This window comes from Falco rusticolus, chromosome 1, assembly GCF_015220075.1.
Source record: "Falco rusticolus isolate bFalRus1 chromosome 1, bFalRus1.pri, whole genome shotgun sequence".
Taxonomy (NCBI): Eukaryota; Metazoa; Chordata; class Aves; order Falconiformes; family Falconidae; genus Falco; species Falco rusticolus.
The window spans coordinates 33941397-33965423 of NC_051187.1; positions in this window are offsets into that span (position 1 = coordinate 33941397).

The following is a 24027-nucleotide window of genomic DNA, read 5'->3' on the forward strand; positions in this document are numbered from 1 at the left end:
TTCTGGCAGCTCTTACAAATTAGCAGTGCATAACATGTATTTCCCTGCAGCATTATCGTGGGGCCCCTCCGTTAAAACGCCCACAAATGTGCTCAGACTATAATGTCATGGAGTGGTGGTTGTTTCACAGCTATATCTTCAACTATATCTTCTGTTGACTAGCCCCAGTTCTGAGAAGGTTTGCAGATGCTATGATTTACTGCCCTTTCATACAGCAAGCATCTTCTCCAAGAAGAGTGGAAGCATCCTCTGAGCCCAGCAGCAGTGCGTGGGAGCGGGCTGCCTCTTCCTATCCCTGCTCCTACAGAGCATCCATGAGTTTTGGGTTGCAGAAGTGCCACGAGGCTGTAGCAAGAGCAGGATTTTATCACCCAGGGAGTTGTGCAAGATTTCCTTAGCAGTAACAATTACACAAATCAGGAGTTACTGAGCATAGAGAGGCTCTCATCTGCAAACTCAGGGGCCATTTGCGCTCCATAAAATGCAAAGGCAAGTTTGAAATGCGATGCAAAGGGGGGTAAAAGAAGTCCTCGCATTGCAAGCATGAAATACGCTGGGTGTCAGGTTATTACTGGCTTTTGCCTATCATAAAAACAACTCTTGAAAATCATTTAAACATTTTTATTAAAGTTGCTGAAAGAATGGGAAAACCAGTTAATGCACTGGAATATTAAGCGATAAGGCTCTTCATTTGATGGCAACCATTATTCTCATTCTCTTGAGCCCTAAAGAGCTTTTACGGCCAAGAACCTTCTGTTTGACAGTCTTTCAGACGTGAAACCATTAAATGTGAACCGGTTTAAAGCAGGGTTAAGAGAAACCAGAGAATTAGTACTATAAATAACCAAGCAGTGAAGGTCTGCGAAAGGTGCTTGTCCTTCTTGGGCATGGGGAGAAGAGCCTACAGACAGAGGAGGGTGGGAGATCCTGGGGTCTCTGCCTTCCTAAACCAGTGCTCTACACATGGGTTTTTTTACGGGCTGGTCTATCTTTACTCCCCCCACCACAACAGCCCTCCGGTGGGGAGGGATGTAGGATCCAGGGCTGTGTCGTAGTGATGGGATCACTGCCTCTGGTCCTCATCTCAAGCCCCTGGGCTGGTTTGCACTGGGGGTGCTGGCACAGGGGGCTGGTCCCAGGCATGAGGGGTGATGCAAGGGAAATGGATCACTTTTACTCAAGGGGTGATTCTTTTCTTATTTATATTCTTTCTCTCTTTCCCATTTTTTTGGCCATTTCCCCCCCTCCCCGGGAACTGATTTGTCATAAACTTCCTTTTACTTTTCCTCCGTTTGGTTTTTTTTTTTGGTTGGTTTGTCTCATGGGGAGAAGGGGAGACATGCAGTTTTCATTATCTCACCCACCGGTGGGGAAATTGGAGGGGTTTGCCTGCATTTTTCTAGATCTCCTTTCTCCCCAGGAAGGCCAAGTAGCACCTCTTGATTTCTTTGCTTCTTCTCCATTTACTGACAGTTTCCTGTTTTGATCAAAAGCATTTAATATTTGCTTCCATTTGACATCTTTTTTTCCCTTGGATCTGCTTGATTTTTTTCATATCTAGTGAAAAAATCCTCCTTTTCTTTTTTCTTATTTTATCCCATTTCTTGTTCTTTAGCAAAAGATCAGTTTCCATTAAATGTGTTTTTTTTCCTCATCTCCACAGTTTTTCTAACTGATTCTCCAATTTTTTCCCTCACCTTCTTCATGCTTTCTCACTTTTTTCATTGAAGCATGGTTGGCTTTTCCCCCTACCCTTCCCCCTGCCCCAGATTTTCACCTCTTTTTGCTTCACTTTTTCTTTGGGGCAAAGCAAAGGGATTTTTTCCCCTTATTTCTTCCTACTGGGGTCAGAAAGCAGGTCACCTTCCCTGCACTGCTGCTCCTTGTGTGTCCACCGCCTTAAGCCCAGCAGGGCAACAACAGCTTTTCTCTCATTGCATATAATTTTTTCCCCTGATGGACAAAATGGTGGCAAACATTGTTTCTCATTTTTCTCATTTTTTTCCCATCATTTTTCATCTTTTTCTTTTCATGTGATCCCTCCAGTGGAACAATGTGGCAGTGGCTTCATCTCGTTTGTCATTTTTTCCTTTAATTTTCTATCCAGTTTCTCATGTCATCTAAGTGGCAACATGTTTTCTTTACTCTTGTTTGGGTAGGTAGCTTTTCTTTTCTTTTTTCCCCCCTCTCTTCTCTTTTCACGAGAGATGAAACAACAGCATTCCTGATGGGGGGAAAGCCATAAACAGCCCCGCCACCCCTCACACGGTCTCCTGGCAGGGGGGACCATGCCCAGCACGGAGGATCTCCTCGTCCAGAGGTTTGTTTTTAAACCCCTGCTTGCTGAAGGCCATCAGAACACATGAGAAAATGCCAAACATGCCCCAGGCAGGCATGCAGAAAACCTTCAGGTCTCTTGGGGGGATGCCTAGCGATGGGGTTGGGAATGGACAAAGCAAAGGGCAGGGTTTCTGGTTATTTGGAAGTGGCTCTCAGGGGCTGGTAGGACAGGAGTTTTGCTTTGCTCAAAGCATCTTGGGTGTTATTAAAGAAAATGATTCCGCATTTGCAACAATTAAATAAATAAGGCAAATCTGAGTAGGCTTTGCTTCCCACAGCTCCCTAGGAAGGAGAAGAGTTGCAACCCATGATCAAAAGTTGCCAACTTTTTCTACAAAAACAGGAAAGAAATCAGTAGAAAGAATAAACAGCTCTGAACACCCACCTTTTCCCAGATCCCTGAGGGACCGGCTGGACAGGGGTCTGCCAGGAAACCATCTGCAGCTCTTCAGCCTTCCCCAGGGATGTGGGGAACTGCCAACAGCAGCATGGAGATGTCTCTGTTTGACCATCATCACCTGCAGTTTCCTAGGGATGACGTGGTCTGGACAGTAAAATTGCTTCAGATTAACCAGCTTTTTCTAGATGGTGTGGGGATTAATATATCCCCAAGAACGTTCACTGCTGCAGGACCACACTTCTGCAAGAACTGGGCTACATAAGCAACACGAGCGAAAAACTCTTGTTGGCTGGTGTTCCCCACCAGCAGCAGGATTGAATTGCCATAAATCAATTGTGTCCAGTTAATTACTGCCACTTCCTCAGGAATGGCGGAAATGATGAGGAAAACACCTTTGATTAATCCCCATTGCCTAGAACTGATGGGAAATTTTCATTAAAACCCACCAATGGCTCTACTTAGTCACTGCTATCCACAATGCGCTAGGACAAGGGTTATGACCCTAGAAAAAGTATCTTCACTGAAATTCGTTAGAAAGCTGAGAAATTGCCACTACAAGGTAAGCACGGCTCATCATCGCTGTCATTGCTCAAAATTGCCTGGAATAAGGAGAGTGCCTCATCCCGAGTAACAACAGATATCCTGACCCCCTACAGAGATGATGGCATTTATCACCATAAATTATATCCATTTCCACGGCCTCAGAATAATTCACCCTTGCAGAAAGCCACTGGTCCCTCCAGCACGCCCAACCCTCAGGGCAGTCAACCAGCATAAACAAAACCAGTCACAACCGTGTCCTTACGAATGCTGGGAGACGGGTATATTAAGTTGGCTGGAATTCCTAGGGATGCTGGGAATTAATCAGTCGGTGACAAATCTGCTCCTGATCAACCATCATTAGCTCTCATTTCCCTGGGAAAGGGGGGAATTACTCACCACGTGCACAAGCTGCTGCCAATTAGCTGAGGTCGTCCGTGGAGAATGGGAACGAAGCAGCTTGAGGCAAATATGCCACCAATTGACTGCCAGTGCCCCAGCCATAAATAATAATGGAAGCTGTTGGGTATAAGTACAAAATGCATCTAATAAATCTAATTACCTACAAATTAAGAGGCTTAATGAGCATAATACAAGCCTAGCCCTGCTTAACAACAATACCAGCCATTCCACGCGCATGATCAAATTAGGCTTTACCCACAAAACACGTACCTGATGAAGCAGCACTCTTTGGGAATGGTGGGGAATAGAAAGAAGCACGCTGCTGAGCAAGTGGATTTCTCAGGGTCAAGTGGGAGTTTCTGTCACGGGACAAACAGGTCTCTTCACCACGCGGACCTGAGCCTCCTTCCAAACAGGGTTACACTCTGTGAGCAAAATACTCTTTGCTACTTGCAACTTCCAGCAGTGTTTAGTAACTGAATGTGTTAAAGCAAGTGAACAACTACAGCTCCTTCTGACCATCACAAACAGCCTAGAAATACTGGCAGAGAGCACAGGCAAAAAATGCTGCTGATTAAGTAGCAACCTACAGAAATTATTGGAATTAGATAGTAGACAGAAAATATGTCTTTAGTTAAGCACTACTGCACACTGCATTACCGTATGACACTAATAACTAACCAGGAGGAAAAAAAATGTCTTTTACAGGCTGATGTTGTCTCAGAATAGTAGAAATTAATCAGCAGATGGTAAATGTACTTCCATAAAATCACCATGCTCCACAGTCCCTATTGATTGGCTGGAGTTAGTAATGATAATCAAAAGAATATAGCTGATTAACCGGTATTGCCCAGGAATAGAGGGAATTAGTTAATTAACATGAGGTGGCTACATTTTCATTTAGTCAAAGCTGATGAGGAGCTGTGGGTATTTCTCATCATAAGCAGAAATTGTCTGCTTACCTGGCACTTCCCAGGAAACTGCTACAATCAGATGTGACTAAAATTAACTGCCACCCCCGAAAACAGCATGAGCACCAGACTGTATCAGCATAAAGCAAATACATCTTCGATTAGCCACTACCTGTAATTCATACAAATGATGGGAGTCTTTACCACAGCCCCAAATGGCTCTTGTTAACTGACATGGCTTAAGAATCAGGATAATTAACGAGTGGGAGGCAAATATATGCGACACATACAACTAAGCACCCTTATCCTCAGTTCCTTGGGACAGTTGGCTCTCCTGCTGTGCTCTTTTTCTCAGTCCAGGTGCCCAGGAGGTGACTGCAGACCAGCTGAGCCCCTTCCTCCCAGTCTCCTGGCCGGTTTGCATGGATGCTTTGAGACTACAGCATCTGCGGAGGGATGCTGGGTGGGACCGAGGTGCATTAATCTTGGTCCATGGCAGCAGCTTGCTCACTTGTGAGTCCCCATCCTGGATGGGTCGGACTCCTTCCCATCGCTGGCTCTCCAGACTTCAAGATCAGCCTTGCAAATGGCTTAGACCACCCCACTCAGAGCCTTGCACCCCTTCTTCCATCTCTGGCCAGCCCTCAGACCAACGCTGGCCAGGTCCAACCAGGCAGCCAGTCCAGCCCCAGACATGGCTGAGAAGAACTTCAGCCTTCTGCTACCTGAGCCAGGCTGTTCCTATGTGCAATTTTTTCTTATTCAACTACCTCTGGCTTTCCAACATATTTTTCTAGATTGCATTAAGTCCTTTTCCTATGGCCCTGGGGTCTCCATGCTGTTCTTAGCACGTGCTTTGACTTGTAACCTTAAGGCTCTTGCTCAGGGATGGTACCCATGGCCCTGCTGCACACACATTAACACACGCCTGCCCACAGCTAGGCGAGGAGATCCAAACAGCATCTATTAAGCACCAAGAGAAAGCACAGAGCTGTGGCTAACAGCCTGCTTGCACTTACAGGTGAGTCATTTCCCACATGCTTATGCAATAATTCCAGCTAATTACCCTCACCTGCAATTCCTGCAGAAGGATGGGGACAACTCTTTCCTTCTGACAAACACCACCGAGCACCCAGAAGTCACTGACGTGGCTGGGATGTGATTATCCTGCTACAACTGCTCCTCACTGCTCTGCTTTCCGTCTCCCTTTCAGAAAAGACGAGAACCACTTGTATGGAACGAGGATGCCACCAATTACTCTGCGTTTCTCAGAGGGGGGAATTTAATTACCGCAAAGCAAATATATCAGCCGTGAACCACGAGTATCCACAATCCCCAGGCATTAGGAGATGCTCTCCATAAGTAAATATCTCTAATGGGTGAGTGCTCTCCATAAAAACATACAAAATTACTCAACAAGAAGACAAGTGATCTTTCAGCTAAGCAGCACTGCTGCGGGTGGGTGGCTCTGTAAACAGTAGAAAATACCAAATTCCAAATCTCCATCTGGCCTTGATTAACTTCATGCAAGCATGAGGTGGGGAGCATCTTCATCTTCAGCCCCTCAGAGGCCCAAGGCCACCACAGACACTAGGGCTGGGGAGCTCCCAGCAAATGTCCTGAGCCTTCATGGTTCAACACACCCATTTCACCACCTTGGTTAGGATAGTTCCTCCTTTTTTCCCCGGCAAAGCATGCTCCACGTTCCTTACAATCACAGAGAGCCAGTCACCAGAGCCATCAGCCAAACTCCCCGCTCTGCCAGGCAGAAACCTCCTCTCTCTGCAAACCCCCAGAGATGTCAAAGCTGCCCCCCTGACCTGCGTGGAGCTGGAGAGATACTCTATTATTATATTATTACGTTATGTTATGTCATATCAGTCTGCATATTAACACACCAGATTTATTAATTGCATTATATTACGTTATATTACTGGATCGAGACAACCATTTCTGTGTTTCAGGCCACACACCCTTTGCTTGGCGTAAGAGTCTCCCAGTACCACCCACAGCCCTTTATGGCTACCAAGAATACCCAGTAACTCTAGCGGCTATTTTTTTATACCTTTGCAAAATCATATTCAGATACAAATAAGCATTTATTTCCAGATCACGTGTCATACCTCACCACTTCCAGGAGTTCAAGAGTTTCTAGGATGCTGTCGCTCACTCCCAGTCCCAAAAGAAAAGGCTTTGGGATGGGGATGGCGGCATATTCCAGCGCCGAACGAATGCAGGCAGGCAGAGGGGACCATGCACAGTCCTGCCTTCCTGTTCTCCGTTTTCTTCATTTGACTGGCCACGAGCTGCAGTTTTAAGGTGAAAAGAGCTGGAGTTTCACAGGCAGCTGCTGATTTAGAGACTCCCATTTCCTGGGTAGCAATTACATCTGTAAGCAGGATAACACTGGCTGCCAAGGGAAACAGAGTTCAGCACAGTCCTGCAAAGAAACACTCTGAAAACCTAAACAAAACCAAACAAAATAAAAAAAAAAAAAAAAAAAAAAAAAACAACCAAGAATGCCAACATGTAACTTAATCACTCCCATACGCACCCAGTTACCTAACCACTTGCTAACGTACACCAGCCACAGAGCAAACACAAAGTGATGATAACATTGAAAGATACTTTGATACTTAACAGGTTTTTGTCTGTAGAAATAGAAGTTTTTCTCTGTTCTGCTGCCTCTATTTCTTAACAGGGGAAAAGGCTTGTGAGATAGAACTTCAATCTGCGGTCCTTTCAAAGGCCACATTATTACAGAAGACTTTAAAATAGCCAGGCAAATTATAAATATATATGAGCTATATTAGAGGAACCTTTTATAACACCCAGAAGTTACTTCCTAGGCAATCTCAGTGACAGGGAATGGTGAAGAAAACAAGTCCTTGCAGCGCGTGAGCCCTACCACAGGCATCCCTGCATCTCTGCCACGTGTACCCCACCAGCAGTGACGAGGGACTCCAGTGCACCGTCAGGCCACTGGAAAGATGGAGATCTGGAGCCCAGTTAGCAGAAGTAATATAGCTGAGCAGAAAGTTCTGTACAGGTAACTATGGCTATAGGATCGCAGCTGCCTGTTCGAGGGCTGTGGCAGGAAGTGCTGTCCCGTTCTGGAGGGTTTTTTCAGCAAAGAAAAACCCAAAAGCTGAGGCCTGCTGGTGGCACTGGCTGGTTAACCGGAGCTGAACCATCAGCTGAACTGAACCATCAACTGACATGTCAAACCCTTGACTAGGGGCAAGATAACAGCTGGTCTGATAACCAGAACAGGTGCACAGGGTTTAAGAGATCCCATTTCTACCTGGATTTTTCACTCTGTGCAAATATGGAAGTGTTTTCTTTTTAAACCTCCTATTTTTATAAGCAAACCGAACCAAAAGAGCACGCCCCAAAAAAACCCAGCTGAGATCTGGAGTCCTTCTAGGCTTCACTTAGGTCAGGTTTTCCCTGCCACCATGAGAACTGGAAGCTTAACATTTGGGGTATTTTTTAAAAATAGAAAAATATTGACTCACCTATAAGGGTCAGCCCCAAGCATCCCTGGCAAGGGGAAAAGCTGGATCCACACACCCATGGTGACCATTATCACAGTAAAAATAGTGACAGCTGCTGGAATTAGCTTCCCTGGTTACAAATACCGGGTTTCCTTGGGGTTCTCCTTGTGCTACAGGGCTTCTCCCTTGTGCTTTATTTTCTCTTTGTATATAAGGCAGAGGTGAACGTTTGTGGCGTGTGTTTTCATATATTACTCCTTGCATCTGACAGAGAGGTTTGCATTTTCAGCTCACCAGAGGGCACGTGGAAACCATGTACCAGGCAGTTCACCAGCGAGAGGCAGCCCAGACCCCATCCTGGGTCACCATTAAGAGACTGGCAACATGAAGATCACAAAAGAAATTATCAGTTCAGGTCACCCCCATGATTAAAATGAGTTACGCCACAAAAGAGGAAGATTTGATGCCATTCTGTAGCAGGCACCAGGAGAGAGTGATGGGCAGCTTTCACCCAGGGATTTTTAAATAGAGGGCTTTCATTCCTAGCAGCTTTTCTACAGCAATTTCTGTTAAACTACTTCTCCTCCTGAATAAAAGGCTTTTTGTTACCCAGACCATTTTATCTCTGAAAGCTCCTCCTTACACCTCCCTCATAACCCAGCCCCCACACACACACCCCAATAAGAATTCACCGCCAGTGCTGGTAGCAAGCACCTTCCCAAGTTGTGCTCTTTGCACCCAGCAGGTTTCAACGTGGGGCAGCTTTGGAAACCTTTAACTAAAAATATGTGATTGAAAACGTCGGCCAAGCGCAGGCAGTGAAGGGTCCAGCAGGGCTGGAGTCACCGGCTTTAATGGCACAGCCCCGCTGTGCTCACGGTTCACCCTGGATCAAGCTCTCCTCAATCCTCCACAGACCGTCCACTGTTACAGCTGCACAGAACACTATAAAATAGGAATTGTCAGCTCATATTTTCTTATAGAGGACATTTTCTATAGCATTACAAGTTACACATTGCTCTGTCAGAACTTTCCAGAGTCTTTCTAAACACATCTTATTTTTCTTTTTTTTTTTTTTTTTTCCTGCGTGACAGTTCATCATTTCTGGTGCAGAGCATTGACTTTCAGTATTTCATCCAGCTTTCAACTGGAGTTTGGTTATCCTAAATTAAAAATAACAGCTGCTTTCAGATTCTTGCACTGCCTTCCACAGGGACACGTTCTGTACCAGATGCTGTCCAGGTTGCACTGGTGTCCCAGAGCTGCGCTGCCTGATGGACCTTCAAGCGTGAGTCAAGGCAGAAGCATCAGGTGTTATGGCTTCTAATGAAACCGGTTGAAACGGCATGGCCTGTCCCCCCTAGGATCCCCCGTACACCACGCAGTTCTTCCTGCACATATCTCTCTCTGTTCCTTCACGTCTGTCTCCTCACCATTTTTATTTCTCACCACTTTGTGCATTTCACAACCAAATGCATTTGCTGCACCTCACTATTTTTTTCCACTCTGCATTTCAACCAAAATCTGGGTTTCTGCAGCTCACGCCACGTCCCCATTTTAACACCCCCCTGCACACTCCCCTTTTTGCTTCTCATCACCAAACTGTCGGCATCACACCGTGCCCCCATCTCACCACATTTCCATTTTCAGTCTCCTTACGTCTTCTGCATTACACATACGTCAACATTGGCTTCTCAATGACAACACTTAGAGCTAAGCAGGCAGGCTCCACCGGCTCCCTTCCCTAGCGCTGCCCTCCTGTAACGAGAGCATCTCATCCTCGTGTCTTTAGCCCCAAAAGCCAGGGAAAGGGCCTCCTGGTTACTGTCAAGCAGGAGCCGAGGCTGGGGTGCATCACCTCTGCTCCCAGCCATTCCTCCCAGCTCAGGGGACCTGCACATCTCCAGGAAAACCAGGTGCAAAAGTGAGCAACCGCTTCAGACTCCGGCGGGTATGAGCATCTGCACTCGGAGCTGCGTCAGGTCCTAACAGACCCCTTGCCCCCAGGGCACCGGGGCGCATCCCACCGCTGTAAGTCCCATTTCCATGGTGTGCTCCAGCCAACCGGGGGGACTTTGTCCACCCATGGGACCTGGGAATAGCCTCAGCCATCTCAGCCCGGCGCCTCCTTCGCAAAGGCTGCCAAGAAGCTGCCTCCAGAGTGCAGCCTTAGCCACGGCTTCATCTTGTGCTGCGCAGGGGCAGGAGGCATGTGGGGCTGCTGCGGATCTGTCATCTCAGATGTTTGTCTCTGCAGTGAAAATATGGCCCAACAGACCCACAGGACAACCCTCAGCATAGTTAAATCTCCATGATAAGCTACTCTTTTTCAGACAGAACAGCTCTGGTAACAAATGAGTGGGCTGTGACCTGCAATGTAGGAGTAAGGGGAATTACTGAGCATTTTAAGGAGATTCATCATTTCCCCGCACATTGGTAGGTGTCAGCTTTGAAATATATATATTTTTCCCCCTTCTGTAAATGATCTCTTTCTGGCAGAGTAAACTCTACCTTGCCAGAGAGCAACACAGTTCTTTACTGATGCTGCTGCAGACAAACAGACCAAAGCCACATCCACAGCAGGAGGGTTGTGCCTTTCAGCTGCATAACAGCGCGCTCACTCCAACTTCAGCCACAGCACCTACACTTCATTTTGGCTGCACAGCTACAGTCTGGGAGGCAGCAGAGCACGAGCCTGCTTATTAATCTTAATTAAGATTAAGGAATCTTAATCAGCAGCAAAGCTGGAACTGACCTGCAGGACATGGCCAAGCCCTAGCACCTTTTAGATGTGTCAGGAAAGCACTGATGCATAACACTGTTCCTAAAATTGCAGAGACTCGCTCTTTACTATTTAGTTTTAAAGCCACATTGCAACTCATCCAGCAGGCAGTTTAACCCATGGCACAGGAGCTGAATGCAGCACCGGGACATCGCAGGATTTCCCACCTTCACAGCTATGATGGTTATAGGACATGTTCCCAGACCTGCATCTCCTACCACCTCATGCCTGCCAGTTCTCCTGGGTGAGACTCCTCCAGGCACTAATAAATGCAAGTTAGACCATACGTTTTCCCCATCCCCTCCTCCTCCTGGCCACTGTGGGTGAGAGGCTTCTCCGCAGTGAAGTGCAGAGAAGGCATTTCCCTCCCGCACAGGCGAGGTTATCCCCGTACCTTCACAGGGTCCCTGCTCCGGTGAGCAGCACTGTTCAGGGGCTTACTGGAGCAGTCCTCCTTGCCTTGAGGATCTGCCCAGCTCACCCTCCCACCCTCCCAGGCCCCTTGCTCTCCATCTGGAGGACACATAACACTCAGGGGTTATGTCGGGATCTTCCTGCCAAGGAGGATGCTGTCCCCCTTTGCATCCCCTGACTTGCTGGAACAAAATGCAAATCCAGACCTTACATGAACATGCAAAAGATCTTGGACATGCAAACGTGACATAAGGAACCAAAGCTGTTTTGAGGACAGGAGTGTAAAGTACTTTACACACTTTAAAAGCAGCAGTAATGCTTACCTGCTTCCCTTCCCATGGGTCAGCCATGCCACCGTCAATACCGAGGCCAAAAAGGGTCTATGAGCCCTAAACCCAGTGAAATACTCTTTGTGCCCTCTGAGCTCACCCTGCAGCGGGGTCTCTGCAGGTCTCACCCTTGTACCCACCAGTGGAGGTGGCTGGAGAGGGCTCCCCATCAGCCCCTTAGGCACGGTCACGTGGACACTGATGGGTTCCAAGGCAGCAGGGTCTTTTAGAGGGAAAATGAAGTCTTCTGCAGAGCAGAAAGGACAAAGCTGGCCCAAGAAAAAGGAGGAGAAAGGGACAGTTTGTGCTGGATCCCAGACAGTGGCAGCGAAGCTCTGGAGATGCTCTACCAGAGGAGAAATGGGAGCACAGACAAAAGGGTTGTGTTTGCATCCGGCAGCACCACACAGCATTGGTACAGGTGACCTGTACCAGTTTATTCCCAGCACAAATGTTTTTCCTATAGAAGAGGAGAGGTGCAAAACCATCAAAATCCAAGAGCACTGTGACACCAGCCGTGCTCTGACGACGACTCCTGACATCTTCCAAGGAGTTCCTCTCCTCCTCCAAGAAACTGCCAACATCCTCAAACATTGCAGGGGCATGAAACAGAAACCAAGGACCCGAGCATGCCAAACAGGAACACCCAGGCCGCTCCTCAAGCCCGAGGTTGGGATTTGCCTCCACAAGCCATCAAAACAAGGCAGACGTGGGTACGGGGAGCTATCAGCATTGCATGAACAGAGTAGTCCGGTTTCAGGGCTGCCTGGAAAGCGTGTGGTGACAAATCAGCTCCCATCCTCAGCTATTCTTCCTGGTCTTTGACAACAAAGCATCTTCTCCCTACAGTCCTCTGGATGGCTCCAGAGCAAAGCAATAGGCCTCGCAGCAGCAGGCGAGGGGGCAGAGGCAGCGCTGACAGCACCAGCTTCCACCCAGCCGGAGCAGGAGGTGCAGGTCAGTGCTGAGCAGGTGCCCACCTGCACCCCAGCATTAAAAAAAAATGGTCAAACCTGGAAAAAGGTGAATGCATGAACATTTCAAAACGCAGAAGTGCTACGGTCTAGCTCCATCCACTGCCTTATACCGTTCTTTAAAGGCTTCTCCCAGGCAAGTGTAAAATTGACTCCAAAAGCCCAACGTGACCACAGGACTGGGAGCACCAAGGCTTCAAGTAAAATTCCATTGCAAGAGCACTCCCAGCTCAGTTCCCATTTAAAAGGGGACATCCCACTCCAGAATCAAATACAAGAGACCTCAATTAGATCACCTAGTTTTCCATTTTTATTTTTTTCCCTGTGAAAAACCTGCAAGTTATCCCAGCCACAGGCAGCCTCCAACCAAACTGAAATGTTTCAGCAGGAGTGAGACCAGACTGGGAAGCTCCCAGGCAAGGGTCATTTACCTGAACCATCTCCATCTGTGTATTAAAAGTAGAATAACAGCGTTTGCAGTTAATAACAGCTCAGAAGGGGCTGCCTGGTTCTGCAGGGAGGTGACAGGTTCATGCATGGTGTGTGTCAGACTGAGATGCTCAGCGCCAGACACCTCCTGAGCAGCCGTCCTCCCCAGGACATCGCCACTGCACCAGTAGCCAGAGGAACATCTGATCCTCGCTGCAGCAGCAGCAGATTTCACGTATGGACACTTTCAATGCCAGTTTAACCTAAAGCAAAGCCTAGGTGCTCTGCCTGGAAGACTTTCCCCCAGCCTCGCACCCAAACCTTGCACCAAAGCTGGGTCCTGCCTTCCTCTTCTGCGCAGGGGGATGCAGCAGGCTGCTCCCAGCCCCATCCTCCAGGCTCAGCTCTGCCGTACCTGCATCCCTGCATCACCAGCAGTTCCCCATGCACGTGCAGCCCGGAGCTTTGCACCCAGGAGATTGCAGCCAGCACCCTGCACCAGGTCTCTGCACCCAGAGCCTTGCACTCAGTCTCCACACGCAGCAGCCAGCACCCTGCACCCATACACGAGTATCTGGGACCCTGCACCCTATGACCTCAGGCTGTGCACCCAGACCATGCACCCCAACAGGGCGCACCCAGCACCTGGGATGCTGCACCACAGAACCTGACAGCAGGCACCTCACACTCGGGGCTCTGCGCCCAGATCATGCACCCCATCGAGGTGCAGCACACCAGCATCCCCGCACACACCACCTGTAAGCCCTCCTCATCCCTACCCCCACCACTCTGAACCCCGCAGCACCCTCCTGCATCAGCTTACACACCCAATAGAAAGCCCAAAAGCAAAAAGGTTTGTCACCATTGACTTAAAGAGAGGAGCTATCTGGTTTGCTTTGCCCACACAGCACGTGGCAAACCCACGCAGACAGGGACGTCACAGTGGTGGTCATCTGCAACATTTCCAGAGGAAAGATGAAGATCAAGCAGAACATGGCTGAGGCCCTTCAACAAGACCCATCTCACCCCTCAGCCTGAGCTTATAACCCATGGCCACGTCCAAAGAGGAAGAAGAGGCCCCTCTGTAGGACAAATTAGATGTGGAGACGTGTCCAAGAAAACCATATTAAAACTTTGTCTGCGTTATGCAGCCACAGGAACATGCCAATTCACTGGAGCAGCTGTTCCCCACCCCAGCAATCAGATGGGTCCCCATCAGGCCATGACCCACCCGATTCTTCAGGACTAACCTTGACAACCTTGATTTGTCTGGAAGGTCCCATGCAGACAAGCAGTTCCAACAAAGAAAACGTTTAACTTGTGCTACAAGGGACAATATTTCTATACATCAAATTGGCAGCGTAGAAGTCCAGGTCCCTCTGTTACTAATAAACACGTAACGCTCTGCTCTGGAGAACCTTCTCTCTTCTGTATCTCCAGGAACACCAGTTTGACTGTAGCCCAGCAGACGCTGCCTCTGATCCTGCCAAAGCTCTTCTTTGGAGTTTTTCCCTGGTGAATATGGTGACGCTGGATGAACTGCAGGCTACGGCTGAAGCTTTTCTCTTTTCCTGGCATTTGGAGGGCTTCTGCAAGAGCATCCTCTGGTGAGCAGCGAGTGCTGAGCCCTGCAGAAGCTCATCTCACACCTCTGCATGGCTGGGGTCTCTTCCCCAGGAAGGTTCACTGGTGCTGCAGAAGCCGTGACTGGTGAGCAAAGCTTTTGGCATGTCTCAAAATGTTCCTGGGGTGATTTTCCTGCTGATGGTCCCTCTCATCTTCCACACTGCTCCTTCACCTGCTGGGCCGAAATAAGAATCCAGGTGTCTGTACAGTGGAGATCATGGGAGACATGGAAGCAGATGCACAGGAGCAAATGCAGAGTCACTGCATGAGACACTGCGAAAACAGAGGCATGGCTTCATCCCAAGCTGCAGAACAACAAGAAAAACAAGCAAAGACAGAAACAGATGCTTCAGCTCACACTGAGCAGGGAGAAATAAAAAAAAGGTGGTAGGAGGGAGGAGGTGCAGTCCAGCCAGAAACACCACTGGCTGCAACGTGCTGTCCTTGGGGATCAAAGCACCTGTGGTAACGGAGGGTGATGCAAGTTCCTCCACCTGAAGACTTTTTGTAGCTCGCAGTAGGGAAGGAACAGCACTTCTGTATTACTTTTAATTTTCCTTCTCATTCTGTGCAGGCTTATATCACTTTCTGAGCGGTCCCGATATGCTGAGCAAACATCTTCCCCAGTCTATAAATAAATCCATACAAAAATGGGTGGGAGGGCAAAGAGGGTTCCTCTCTAGCCCAGCCGGCAATCTCTAGCCCCAGCCTGAGAGCACAGGAGGCAGCTCCAGGGAGAGGAGGACCTCATCCTAACCTGCTGCCTGTGTTGCTTTTCCTATCGCTCTGCATCGTCCTCTGAACGGCAGCTGGACTGCAACGGCCATGCTCAGAAACTGTGTTGCAGGAGTTTGGGAATAAACTGGAGTTAAGCCATACATGGAGGAATGTCATAAAATTTCTGTTATTCCTCAGTTACCAAAGGCAAACTGGTGAACACAAAATGCTTTCCTTGTTTCTGTTATAGCATCCCTGCTCCAGCACCTGGAATAGACTTTCTTGTGCATAAAACACAGCAGCAGCTGACTTCGGACGTGGGATGATTTAGAGATAAAAGTGTGAGCAAAGAGTGGTTGAATTTCCATTGCCCAAAGCTCTTTCTTTACACCAACAGATCCTCCAAAGTGAGGAACAAAACGACACCTAAGATCTGAATCTCCCCTGAGCATCCTGTAAATTCACACACCCTCTTCCAACAGTTCTTACCATGCCACCTCAAAGCCTCCTAGTCATCCTTCACCGTTTCCATCAGTCATCCCCAACTCCTCCCAGCCCTTGTTGGGAAAGCAAATGGTGACAACCCAACCCCAACGCTTCCGTGAATTGTTGAAGAACCAGCAAGTTCTGTTATGAAAGTCCATCACTAAAGCAAAGTTAACCACGGTCGATCTTCCACTTACTGTGCCTTCAGCTTCCTCCAGAACCAAAACCTTCATGCACATAATGAAGAGGGAAGGACTGAGACTCAGACAAGGAACCCCACAGGTGAAATTCCAGTGATGAAAACATTGCTGTGATCATCCAGAGATTCAGGAGCCATTTCTGTGTCAACCTTCTGCTAAAGCACCAGTTCGATCTTTCCTAGTATCACTCATACGACCAGGGACCTCAGCTGGCTGTTTGCAAAGACATTCATGGAGTCTTGCAATCATTCGGGTTTTAATTAAAAGTTCTTCAGGAAAAAAATGTTGCCTGCCCCACAGTTCTCTCTGTGAAACTTAAAGGGGAAAAAAAAAAAAAGAAATGCAAGAACTTCAACAAGGGAACGGCTGTGCAACATAAGTAATTTCAGAGACCTCCCCAATCCAACACGGCAGAAAAACATAATGAAAAACACTTTTATTTTAATCGGAAAGAAAGCATACAGATATTTCAACTCTCATCCCCTCCCTTCCCCTGGAAGGAGGTGTAGTAATAAAGTGCTACCAGAAATTCTCATTTCCCCCCCTGCACATGGAGGAACTCTCCTTGGATGCTGTCCTGTAAATTAAAACCAGCATTCGCTCCAATGAGATGCATCAAGACTGAGAATGAGGTTTGTCCTTTTCAAAATTAAAATCAAAGCATCTGAACAGAACAATTCCCCGTTGATTGGGGTTTTTTTCTTTTTTATTGACCCTTTCTGCCTGAAGCCATCCCAGGGTCAGTGCTCCCAGCTCAGCTGAGGGGCCGGATCCTGCTCACCTCGGGGCACTTGGCACCTTCCAGAGCCATCGCAGCAGCAGGTATTTGCAGGAGCTTTGCCATTGCATTCATGGCACATTCATGCAACCCTGTAACTGCAACACCTGGGCTTCAGCGCAGCCCCTGCGGAGGCCTCGGTGTGCGGGAAGGGAAGGATGCTCATGAGATGGCACGTGGGGAAAGGAGTGCTCCCATCCCATGAAACGGCCCAACGACCCCTGAATGCAAGTGGCCCAGCTACCTGCAGCAGCAGGACTCTGGGGAGGGTGAGCAAGAGCTGAATTGTCAGAAACTGGTTCTGTTTCTGCTAGGGGGGCTGTGTCAGCCCCCAGCCACCATCTCCACGCGGTATCCCCATCCTTTCGCTGTGCTCCTGCCCACTCCCTGGCACTTGTTCAGACACCTCATAAAGCAAACTTAGTAACAGCCTAAATGGGCTTGCCAGCTTTCTGCGAAACCTTCATCCCGCAGAATTTTCCCCCAGAGTGGACAGATAATTGCAGCAAGGAGCGTGCAGCTGAAGAGAGAAGAGGAAGGGGATAGCAGAGGACCAGGACCTCTTCTTTTCTGGGACAGCTATTTTTGAAATTACCTTGAGCATCCCTAGATAACTGTACCCTCACACTGAGCTAGGATGAGTCCTCTAAGTCACCAAGAGCAGTTTTCTGCTGGGTGAATGAGCTGAATTATATCAGCCAAGGTCTGCTTGGTGCTGAGGACAGGCAAGAGGGTGCCCAAAGCCCTCCCAGCAGCTCTACTGCCCAGGATAACTTCACCCTCTGAGGGTAAAATCCTGACCCAGTGAAGGAGTCAGTGGCAAGCAGCTCCCAAGCCTCCCTGCGTCTTTTCTGGGGGTGAGGCAAGCTGAACTCCTGGGCTGGGGCCCCACGACAGCGTGGCTTGTAAAATTGCAAAGCCAGGAGCCCTGAGTGTGAGCATCATTCCCTCACCAGAGGTCTGGTCTAGGGGATTCCTGCCTCGCTGCTCCCAGCCCAGGGGTGGGAGGGATGGAGGGACGGAGGGAGGGATGGAGGGACGGAGGAAGGGATGGAGGGACGGAGGAAGGGATGGAGGGACGGAGGAAGGGATGGAGGGACGGAGGAAGGGATGGAGGGACGGAGGAAGGGATGGAGGGACGGAGGAAGGGATGGAGGGACGGAGGAAGGGATGGAGGGACAGAGGAAGGGATGCCGACAGGGCAAGAGCCACCAAAGCCCCCAGCACCCAGCTGGGTGGCACAGGCAGAGGGCACAGCTCGAGGAGCCAGGGCCAGACACCACTGGTCAGAGCCCACCCTGGCTCAATGGCTGCGCAGGGCGAGACCCTCCTCCCCGGCCCCAAATCACCTTCTTCCTCTGGCTGATGGGTCCCTGGGCTCCCTCTGCAGCTCCCTGAGGTGATACTGGATTTGCTCTTGGAGGCCACACAGGACACGGAGTGAGTGGCTGGGAGAGAGCAGAGACGAGCTGGAGGAGATGGGCCACAGGCAGAGAGGGAGAGCCGGCATGCCCAACAGCACCGCACGGCATCTCTAGAGGATGCCCCGTGTTGCTGGGCACAGGAGCCCACATCGTCCATGTATGAAGCACCTGCGGTTGCAGGACTCACCTGACCACTGCTGGCAAAGAGACCTGCCCCACGGCACTGTCGGGGAGCGGGTTGTGTTGGCACGGGCACACTGAGGGGGTCCCCACGGCCAGGGAGCGCCCAGCCTGCCCCGGCACCACCGGCTGCCCTGGGTGGCTCAGGAGATGCTCCAGCTGCTGCAGCCGTGCCCACAGCCGGGCGCTCCTGCCAGCCCTTCCCTGGGGGAGCAGTCACAGGGCAAGAGGCAGGTCAGAACAGCACCTGCACCACCCAGACCTGCCCCCCATGTCACTTAGTATAAAAACAGCCCTGCAGCCGGGTCAGAGCTTCTAGGAAAGACCTGGCGCCACCTCACACACCCAGGGCTGAGCAGGAGAGGTTGGCGTGTGCAGGTCAAGCGTGGAGGCACCCAGGGGGGCAGCTGTGCCCTCCCAAGGCATCCCCAGCTCGGTGCAGAGTCCTTGCCCCTGTCAGGCAAGCTGCTGAACTTGCCGCCCAATGTGCCCAGCAGACCCCACCATCCCTGCACAGTCCCCCTCGTGAGCAGGACAAAACACTTGGGTGACCTCAGGGAGCAGCACATCTGGGCTGCTGTGCTCGCCAGCAGTGCTCCCCCTCCCTGAACGAGCCCCAGCCCCTGGCCAGCTGAGTGGAGCCAGCACTTTTGCTGTGGTTGGATGTGACCAGCCATGGTGTGTCCGGTTCTCCCTTTCCCAACCTGCTCCAGGGTCTCCTGGCACCACCGAAGGGTGTCCAGCTTCTCCTTCTGGAGCAGCACGGTGAGCTGGTGCAGGGCTTCCCGCCTCTGCTGCAGGAGGGAGCAGGTATGATGCTCCAGCTCCCGGAGCCTCTGCAAGAGAAGCTGGGGTAGTCACCCCTTTTGGCAGCCCACAGCCACCCTCCAGGTCCAGGCAGGCTCTTCCCAAGGGCAGGCTCCCTGCGGGATGCCCCAGTCCCCCCTGGCCGGGGCGGCACCCCTCAGGCTGCTCTGGCACAGGGCTCGATGACACACCTGGCAAGAGCTGAGGTTTGATGGGGAAATGTCATCAGCACAGGGATCGCCACCCCAGCATCGAGCCCTGTCTGCACCCAAGCTGCCAGCTCTCCCTGCTTCTGCTGGGACTCTCCAGGGACCTTCTGACCTGCAGACCAATAACCCCAGTCTGCGTACAGCCACAAGAGTGGTTTCCCCAACAAATTCTTCTCTTAAAAGCTCCAGCTCCTCAATAAAACCTTCCTGCAGATAAATCTAGTTTGGCTTTTCAGGAATTTGGGCAACAGCAAACGCTTCCCATGGGACACGTGCATGCCTGGGTAAGGGGCTCATCCTCTGACAGGGAATGTGGTGTGCTCCTTCCCAGGGTCCCTCCACTGCAACCCTGGCCCCACTGGAAAGCCAGGAGGACACTGACCTTCTGTAGCTCCAGTTTCTCTTCTTGCAAAGCCGATGTTCTCCTTTTCTCCTTCTCCAGCCCCTCCTGGCAGTCCACACAGGCTCTCTGCTCCTGCCAAGTCTGGAAAATCCCCCTTGTCCACCTCCTAAGTCTTCATCTTTCCCAGGAGCCAGCTCTAGCCCAGGCACCATACACAGGAGCAGCACTGCCTTTCCCTCCCAAAGCAGAGCTGGTGGCCATGGCCAGCACAGCTGCCTGCAGCCTGGTGTCCCCCAGGCCACCAAAGGTAACCCAGGCCACACGCCTGAAGACCGCCCAACCTGTCTCTGCCACTTGCAGCGCTGCCTGGCCAGCTCCCGCTCTGGCAGCCTCACCATCCTCGCCAGGTCCACCGGGTCCCCACAGCAGGCATCCTGGGTGGGTGCCAGCAGCGCCAGGCCAGCCCTGTGGCAGGGACACCGTCATCCACATCCCTGCCCACACCGCTCCCTGGCTCTGCAGGCAGAGACCCCACAGGATGTCCACCCAGTGACCAGGGGTCCAGGACCCTCTTGGGCTTCCAGTGCCACCATCTTCTGCTCCCGGGGCACTGGCAGGCACCTGTGGGCAGGCCTGAGCTGAGTCTCCAGCCTCAGTGTGGGATCCGTCCTCGACACCTCCGGCATACCTGGCTCTGTCCCCTTTGCTCCAAGTCCCCTTCGCACGAGATCTCAGCTCTCGCTTCCCCTCCTGGCTCCTCTGCAGGGACCAACACAGTGACACCAGCTACACCAGTGGCAGCCAGGAGTGGGGCTACAAACCCATTTGCTCCTTTCCCTGTGCATTCCCTTGGCCATCACGTGGGACCCAAGGACTGTGGCCAGGCTTGATGTCCTGGTCACAATCCCTCTGGTCTCCACACCCGGGCAGAAGGCAGAGCCAGCAGTTGTCCGCTCATCCAGCACTGGCCACCTGGTGCACCCTGCCACAGCCAGGGCTGTCCCCTTGGAGCAGTAACACCCACCCTGCTGTACCCCACAGCAGGGCACAGCCAGCCCAGGGGTGTACCTTGCAGGGCAGCATGGCTTTCTGCTTCCCACACTGCCACCAGGACGCAGCCGCTCGTCCTGGCCGGGGTGACAGATCTGTCCTGGTTCCACATCGCCCAGGGGGTCCCGCTGCAGGAAAAATGGCATTTTGGGGGGAGAGCTCACACCCCCCAGACAAACCCCACGAGCAACTGGGGCTGGTCCCTGCCTCCATGCCCTGCACACAGCTCACTGCACCTGCCCAGAGAGAGGGTCCCTGGCCCAGCCGTGCCCCTTCCCCCTGCTTGGTCCCCGTTCTCCATCCTCCTCCAGCCCTGCGCCAGCACCGCGCAGCCGGCCCGGACTCCTGATGAGCTGAGCAGCGAGCTCTCCTCCACCTGCTGCCTGCACCTTCCTTCTCCATGTCATCCACAGCCAGGGTGACAGCCCCTCCATGCTGTCCCTGGAGAGCAGGTGGCTCCTGCCATCTTGAGCCCAGGGGCTTGCTGGTGAGATGTCCCCTGGTCCCAGCTCTGCTGGCCCCTGGCAAACTGCCATGGGCAGAGCCCCTCCTTGCCCCAGCCGTGCCCCTGCCAGCAGAGACACCTCTCTGAGGATGCCCAGCAGCCAGGTCTTCACCATGCAAGGCGATGGCCAACGTATCTTCCCTGGAGCGTGGACTCCCATGGGCAGAGCCCCGCACACCCAGGGCCAGTTGCTTGGAGGGGTCTGGCCAGGGACCCCCCCAGGCCATCCCCAAAGCATTGCTCTGGCTTAGTCTGGATATCCTCTCTCCTAGAGACTCCAGGCTCTCCTTTCCCATCAGAGGTGGAGACCTGCCCTGCAAAAGAGATCTGGCCGGCTCCATCGCCAACTGTTGCTGGACATCCAGTCTTCTCCCTGCAGGGAACAAGGACTTATCCTGCCCAGGGTCGTCTCCCTCAGTAGGGACACCCCCAGCAGGCTCATCTTCCTCCTCGGACAGCAGGGACTCCACCATGACCTCCCCAAACCTGGCAGCAAAGTCTTCTGTGCAGATAGAGCTGGAGCTGCTCCGGTCCCCCGGGCTGCGCTGGGAGCCCAGGAGCTGAGCCAGCCTGCAGCAGCGCTCCTCCCATGGGACAGGGCTGGCGTCACCCCGGGGACACCTGGAACAGTGTCCTTCCAGCTCTGCATGGGAAAGCAGAGCCCTGAGCCTCTCCTGCACCCAGGCAGGGATGGGAAGGAGCCATCCCATCCAGCTGGATCTGAACCAGCTTGGAGGTACCGGCGTTGCCTGTTCTCACCAGGAAGCATTTGGTGTGCGCCTAAGCACAAACACTGAAGGCATCCCACCCCCTCCAGCAAGATCCTCAACCTCAACTGCTTCCGAAAGAAAAAAACACAATATAATCCTTTTTTTTTTTGTAAACTAGGGTAATTTTTCACCCTGACGGATGCTCCCAGGCATTGCCGTGGCAGCACAGCCCAGCAGCAGCTGCAGCACAAAGGCTGGCCGGCGCAGCGGGGCACAGGGGTGGGATACTGCTAGCTTTTCCATCACAAAAAATGGGAAGCTGCTACCTGATGGTCCCGAAACTGCCCTTTGCAAAAGCCCCTCTGACATTTCCCCGGGTACAGCTTTGCTCTCTAGCACTTGCTATTTCGGTCTCTGTGGTGCGCTGTTGTTTTATTTAAGTAGCTCTAGCTGCAAAATCCTCTTCCCCAGCACCAGGTCACCTGCTGGGCCCCAGCCAGGCACCCTCTGCAGCAGGGTTTGGGGCTGGCAGGCTCAGGGGGGCAAAGCAGAGCCCAGAAAGTACCAAAGTGCCCTGTCCCTACTCACCAGCCATCCAAGAGCCATCAAGAAAGGTGTCAGGAGAGATGTCACCATCCCTGGCGCCGGTGGTGCCCCGCACAGCCACCCCATGCCGCCGCAGAGGGGAGCGCGGGGCACGGGGCACCGCTGGCCACCCGTCTTCAGACAACTTCAGTGCACCAGGCTGTGGGACAAGGCAGGAGCACCCTGGTGTTGGGGCTGCATCGTCCCCTGGGTGGTCCCACTGCACCCCCATGATGTGACCCCCCCTTCCCACGCCCCACACCTGGCTGAGCCGGGCATCAGCGGGGTGCAGCCCACAATCCCGGTGTTCCCTTGCCCGAGATCCTGCAAAACCCAGCTGCTTCCCTGGGTCCAGGTCTGCAGAGAGGAGGAAAGAGGCGATGCTGTTCAGGACAGAGCAGCAAGTCTTAAAGCCTGGGGAGGGGCTGGGATAGGCCGGGGGGGGCACTCCAGTGGGGACAGGCAGGGAGGGCAGCAGGCAGCAGCCCTGGCTTCTTGCACCCGGGGCTTGCAAACCGCTCTGCTATGGAGTGGATGGGACAAGCCCCCCCCGCCGCCCCCCCAGAAACATGGCAGGGTGTTGGTCTGGGGCCGGGGGAGAGCCAGGGACCCCCATGCCCCAGGTGCAGCGCCAGGCACCTGCGTGAGCCTTACTGCGTTTCTGCCCTTTGAAGACAGCCTCCTCCAGCTCCATGCCTGCCACCCAGGCCTGCAACACAAGGCAAGGTGTGGGTGAGCCTCTAGGAGCTCTAGGAGCCCCCTGTGAACTCATTAGGCTTCAGGGTGAACACGCCGAGACCAACACAGAGCTCAGCCCGCTCACCTCCCAGAGCTGTGGCGCCAGGCTGAGGGCCACGCCGCAGGGGTGGTGGGTGGGTGGGTGGATTTGCAGGTGCTGTAGGGTGCAGAGGTTTGCCTTTCGTTAAAGTCAAGGTGCCGGCGCACTTGCTGCACCCAGGAACTGTGTGCCCGGTGCCCCGCTGCCTGCGCCCAGAGCAGGCACGGAGGTTCCTCCCCACCACCAGGCAGGCTCCCAGTGCCCAGTCCCCCACCCCAGACCCAACTCGTGCTCACCTGGCCAAGCTGGGCTGGGGCAGGCAGGCAGGCAGGGCAGGCAGGCAGGGCTGTGTGTGTCTGTCGCCTGGTAACGCTGCAGCAGCCGGCCAGTCTCTGCCCACTCCAGGCTTCCCCTGCCCAGATCCCCTGGGCCTCAACTTTTGGCCACTGCGTGTCCCAGACAACGTCCCTGAAGCCATCTCCTTCCCACCATCCCTAGAGGAAACTCCTTACCTGGGCACCTTCCCCTGGGCCACCATCTTCTCCCTTGGCCGAACTCCACCGGGACATCTCCCATGGATGGTCTCCTCCCCTGGCTCTCCTTCCTTCTTG